This window comes from Papaver somniferum, chromosome 10 (genome assembly GCF_003573695.1).
Source record: "Papaver somniferum cultivar HN1 chromosome 10, ASM357369v1, whole genome shotgun sequence".
Classification (NCBI taxonomy): Eukaryota; Viridiplantae; Streptophyta; class Magnoliopsida; order Ranunculales; family Papaveraceae; genus Papaver; species Papaver somniferum.
In genome coordinates this window covers 162352466-162358465 of record NC_039367.1, presented here as the reverse complement: position 1 = coordinate 162358465, position 6000 = coordinate 162352466, and positions in this window count along the sequence as shown.

Below are 6000 nucleotides of genomic sequence, written 5' to 3'. Positions count from 1 at the left end.
ACATATGTGTATTTTTCTCGATCATTAAATATTACAAAATGCTATCCGAAGGATGAGTTACACAGTGTTACATCTAAATTCAGAGATGAGTTAAACACTACATCTAAGAACGTGGTGCACATACCAGGGACCTAGACATCCAGTCACGCAAGGCTAACATTTTGTAGAGGCTAGAGCATCTCCGCCGAGTTAGAAGGTAGAACCACTTTCTCTCTTTCTTCTGTAGCTTTTTTACACGTTTGTCCTAGAAACCCAAACCGTCTCTATACACAGGGGTGAGCTTGATTTCTCGGTACCAAAGATGAACTCAATCATTTTTTTTGCCGTAAGAACAGTTCACCAAGCAATTTCAGGAATTTGACGACCTCTCATTCTTTTTCCGACAATAAGTTTCTCAAAAAAAAAAAAAAAGGGTTAATTCTTCAAATTCATTTAAGTGCAGATTTCAGAGAATTGATATTTCATTTGCTGAAATCATATGAAGGCGATGCAAATGAAACCTACAAATACGTTTGTTTAGATTATGAAAATCTAAAACCTGTCGAAAGTCAATTTGGTTCGGATCTTAAGTGCGTCGACACTCTCGTTTCTGAGCTGTGATATTGAATGTCTAATTAAAATTTCATCGATGAAATTCCAGGTAGCCATTTCAATATCTCACTCTTTTTGAATCAAAACCCAATTCCATTCTCTGATTCAATCTACAATCTCTGATGTATCAGGTAGCCATTTCAATATTCTATTCTCTTGAAATTATAATTTGATTTTGTGAAATCGAAATTATTTGAAAATAGAAAAGAACTTGTCCTGCTATCTTTTATGATTGTGCATGTTACATAACTAATAGGAGTACTGGTATCCATAATTTCTGTAACATGGTGACAAAAGTAGGTTATGACTCTATGAGACAAATTAAGCACACTAAATTGAATGCTAAAATTCAATAAACCAAATGTTGACTGATAAAATGTCAAATTCCACTTAAAATAAATAGTAAGAAATGAATACTAATCCTTCTTTGGTGGCTGCATTATATGTTCATCACCAAGTAGAATATCTACATCCTCATCATGTTGATGATTACTCTATGCTAAGTCTTCATCTCCATCTGCATTTTGCTTTTGTGCCCCTTGGTTGGTTGCACTCCCCTGCAGTTAAATTTAAACATTGTTACTGCATCTGATTGTGGAACAGAATGTTGATACCTGTTGTATTTGCCCGAGTTTGTATTTGGTTTCCAGTTCACAATTTATGGGATATATGTTTTGGACAGATAAAAATAGCAATGTATTAGCAAGAAGGTATCACTCCCCTAGCATTTAAATGACACCAAAGGCTGGTTCAATAGTTTCCAGTTCATAATTTATGGGATATATGTTTTGGACAGATAAAATAGCAATGTATTAGCAAGAACGTATCACTCTCCTAGCATTTGGTTGAATAACTGCACTTGGATCGTACCTAATATGTCAGAGTCTCTTCATTATTTCCTAAAGCTTGATCAATATTTATTCCTTTTCAAGGAATCTGCGCTTGGTTTTCATTTGCCTTTTTTTTTGATCGATTTTTCCTTTTCCTTTATTGTTATTCAGCTCATACTTTGTTGTGGATTAATTATTGTTTTTCATTTGAACGTTAGTTTGTTGTGAGCTACCACCTGAATTTACTTCTCTTCTAATAGTATCTAGTTCCTTTGAGTCAATTACTTGACAAACATAATTTATTAGGCAATTACTGCAACATAGTTTTGAGTTCACAAATTTCATACATGCTTCTTCACAACAGGTAAGCATGCCTTGACCTATACATTACCCAATCCATACTTACACGACCCAAAAATGATGGTGTAGCCTAATACGATAAATTTATTAGGCTTTGAATCAAAAAAATAAGTAATATGTTGGTCTTGTAACCTATAGGTATCACTGGACAAACCTTAATTTAGAAAATGAACGACATTGCCAATGTATTCCATATTTCGGCTACCTGCAATGTATTTTTATGTGTACTCTGATGGTGTTAAATTTGAGGGATATCTGCAATACATACAAATCCAAACATTGAATGTATTCTTATTTGTTCCTGTGAATGAATTTAATGTGTAAGCTATTTATAATATACTTTTAGATTTGTATTCATACCTCCATATAAATGCTACTGATTTCCATGAATTTTGATAACGGATTGCCCACCTTCTTTTATTATGGAGCCTTCCCGTTTTTTTCTTGTTTTTCTCTTTGTCTACGTGCTTTTTGTGCCAAGCATTTTGCCTGTCAATTTAAATAACGACCGGTATCGTAATTAGTATATTTTTTTAAACAAAATATTAGATACTACAGTTAATTAGAATGGTACCATCGACGGTTCTTTTGATGGTCGGATAACTTTTTTTTCTCTTTCTCTTCGTTGACGTGCTTGTTGCGCCAAGCAGAATGCCTGTAAATTATAATCATAAAAATCAATATTGTTTAATATCAGTGTCTTTGTTTACGAAATATTACTATGGTTATGAACCCAGGCTTTACCATTGATTCTTTATTTTCCGATTTGGCGCGACGTTCCCGTTGGGACCTTCGCATCCTTTCCTGTCAAGTTAATTAAGTGAGTGATTAAACGTTAGAAAGTAATCATATTTTTAAACGCAAGATTAAGTAGTTTTTGAATGAAATAACACCTTAGCTCTCTGAATGGCGAATTGATTGCAATTTAATACTTTTTGTTTAGGTTGCATATTCTGCAATTCTTGAATTTCCATTTCCCGATTTTCCTTTTCTTGTTTCTCTCTTGCTCGAGTTGCTTGTTGTGCCAGAGATTGTAGTTTTGATTTATTTATTTTTTTGCCTCTCACTTTCAGGTGTGGATTGTTTAGATTGCACACGACTTCATGCTTCTTCAGTAATTTGAAAAAGACAAATTTTTAATTCAATTACCTTTGAACATTGTTTTTAAGTATGATAACTAATTATACTTACATGATCAGGTCCAAGGACACATTTCTGAGCAATAGAATCAGTAACCGATGCTATCTCTGGAACCTGGCTGTTTGGCAATCCTTGTTTATGTCTTTCCTGTTGTCTTTTTCTTGTTTTTCTTTTTCTCTTCGTGCTTGTTGTGCCAAGGATCTTAATATTGAAGTTTCCTTCTTTTGATCAGGTTCAAGTAAACCTTTATGAATCACAGAATCAGTGACCGATGCTGTTTGGGGAATCTGACTGTTTTGCAATTCTTGTTTGTGTCTTTCCTGTTGCTCTTTTTCTTGTTTTTCTCTTACTCTTCGTGCTTGTTGCGCCAAGGATCTTGCTTTTGAAATTTCCTTTTCTTTACGCTCTTTTTCGATGGTGAATTGATTAGCTTCCATATCGTTGCATGACCCTTCAGCGAACTGTGTAACACAAATTTGTTTTAGATATATCAAAAATTACATGCTGGTAAATCAAAGAATCCCTGCCTATCAATATGCTGATAAATCAAAGAATCCTTGCCTATCTACATGTGTAATTATTTGTCTATACCAAATAACTGAATCAAAGAACTGTTATCCAATACCAAATAGATGATTAGACTCTTATATAGGTTTTTTTTCGCTTCAGAATTACGGAACCTATCTGTTTCCGGAAAAAGTTCTATAGTAAGAAACCTTACGGCAGTGGGAAAAGTTATTATTAGGGACCCTAACAAAACCAAAACACGGATTAGGAAACCCAGTTAATTTTGGTGTTTGTTCAATAATCGGAAACTGGATGTTCGGTCTGTCTTAGGAAACAATTTAACACCATAGTAACGAATTGGAGTTGTATTAGGAAACTTGTTTTTATTTAGTCTTCCAATCCGAGCTCGAAAATATCCCTCTCCCAACTTTTGATCTGCGCCGCAAGATGACGAAATCGATGGTCGGATTTGTCAGTCTACACAAACACCACTTCTTTTTATAATATAGATAGAATCCATACAGGGTTCTTCAATTTCTTTTCATTGTTTCTTTCTTTGAGCTCAACCAAGACTGGCTTTTAATTAACTTAAGTATGTTTTTATGGAAATAACATACTTAATATTCTGATTATTAAGGAGAATCATTTTCATATCCACAGAGAAAAAAATTTACCGAGGCAGATTCTGGCTTAATGTATTGCATTGTCATCAATGCAGATTCTTATGGCTTTTTTGCCACAAGGAAAATTTTGGATGAAGAGGGCATATTAGAAGTAATGTACCTCTTTTCTTCAGTCAACAGCTAAGAAAACTTATCGCAGTTGTAGTTCCCGTATAGCCAATATTCATCACATATTCCATGATATACATAAACCAGACCCATCGTTTCCAGCAATGATGAGTGTATTAATAAATTAGAAGGCAACTGCTGATATTCTAAAGTTATCACTTTCTAGAGTTAATCAGTAGCTTAAATTGGTTTTCTAACCTTACTTACACCAAACCTACCTATCTTAACAGAATAATACTCAACAAACAACCACTATATTTCTAAAGCATGCCACACATAAACATCATGCTCAACAAGTACTCTTTTCCAAGTTAATTGTTGGGTGCAATAATCAAAAATAAGGAAAAATTAAATAAGCAAAAATTATTGATACTTAGCTCCTTTTTAATGGAAGTAATCGATTTGATGAAACGAACGAGCTCTCCAGATCTCCGCAACATCAACAAGGCAAAACTTTGGAAAAACAGAGTGAGTCACGTGTTCAACACCCTACTACACCTACGTAGATGGATCTCACCTAACTGGTAAGTTTGGTGGTGTGATGCTTTCAGCAACAGGTATGGATGCTCAGAATGGGGTATTTCCTTTATGTATGATGATTTGTATGAGTGAAACTGAAGAAAATTGGTTTATGATGTTAAAAGAATTGAGAAAAATTGGTTTAGATGCTCAGAATGGGGTATTTCCTTTTTTACTGATTTTTGGTTGGATCATCTTCACAATTTATAAGTCAGGGAAGACAAAAAAAATGTCTGTTGGGTTTTACAACGGTCGGAAAATCTAGCCGTTGATTAGCTAGGATGTTCCACGTGTCGCGATCCTAGCTAATAGGACACCGTGGTCATTTAAAAAAAAATCGGTAAATGTAAAACCCAAAATCTCTCGCCGTCCATTTTTGTAATCGACACGTGTCGCAATCTCAGTAAATGACGAAAATACGACCCTAGATTTTCATCTTGGTGGACAGAAGGGTATAAATGTCAATCGATTTCCACGTGCGGGCCACATGCTTACACATTTGACCACTTAACGCTCTGAAACGGAAAACATAACAGAATGGGGCATTTTGATACGATTTTGGGGCATTTTGATTTCTTGCCTAACGTTTGGGGCATTTTCAAACCTAGGGGGTCGATTTTGGGGCATTTTGTCCTTTAACCCTTATTTATTGTTGAATCCGTTCCGGTTCAAAGTGGATGTACATCTCCTAATTCACTCGTGTTTTCTCAAGCAAATTTTTCTATTTTTCTTCTTTCAGACGTATTACATCTACAATTACATCTTACCGGGAAGGATTGATTTGAGATTGGATGAATTGGGGGAGAACAACTTCCATTTGAGATGAGAAATCATTGTGATAGTATCAAATATCCGAGTCCAGCTCCATGAATTGGCTCATCAGACTAATGTCTTTCTGCTATGCAAACAGGAATTGGCAATGGAAATGAGACTAAGTTAACGACAAAATAATAGGAAGATATAGGCAAAACTGATACTTTGAACCAGAACGGATACAACAATAGAAATAAATCTATTCAATTCAAGCATAAACAGCTCTGAGATGTAGAAAATTTTCATCATTAAAGACTATCCTCACAGATGCAATTAAGTCTTCTTTACATGTAATTGAAAACCATTATTGAACATCACCAAAATATGTTACTAATGCAACCATCATCATCATGCACTAAGAACATTGGTAGATGAAATAATTAAATCTAAATTAAACTTTTGTAAATAATTCAAAGATATTAGAAAGATGATCAGGTGCAAGATTACAT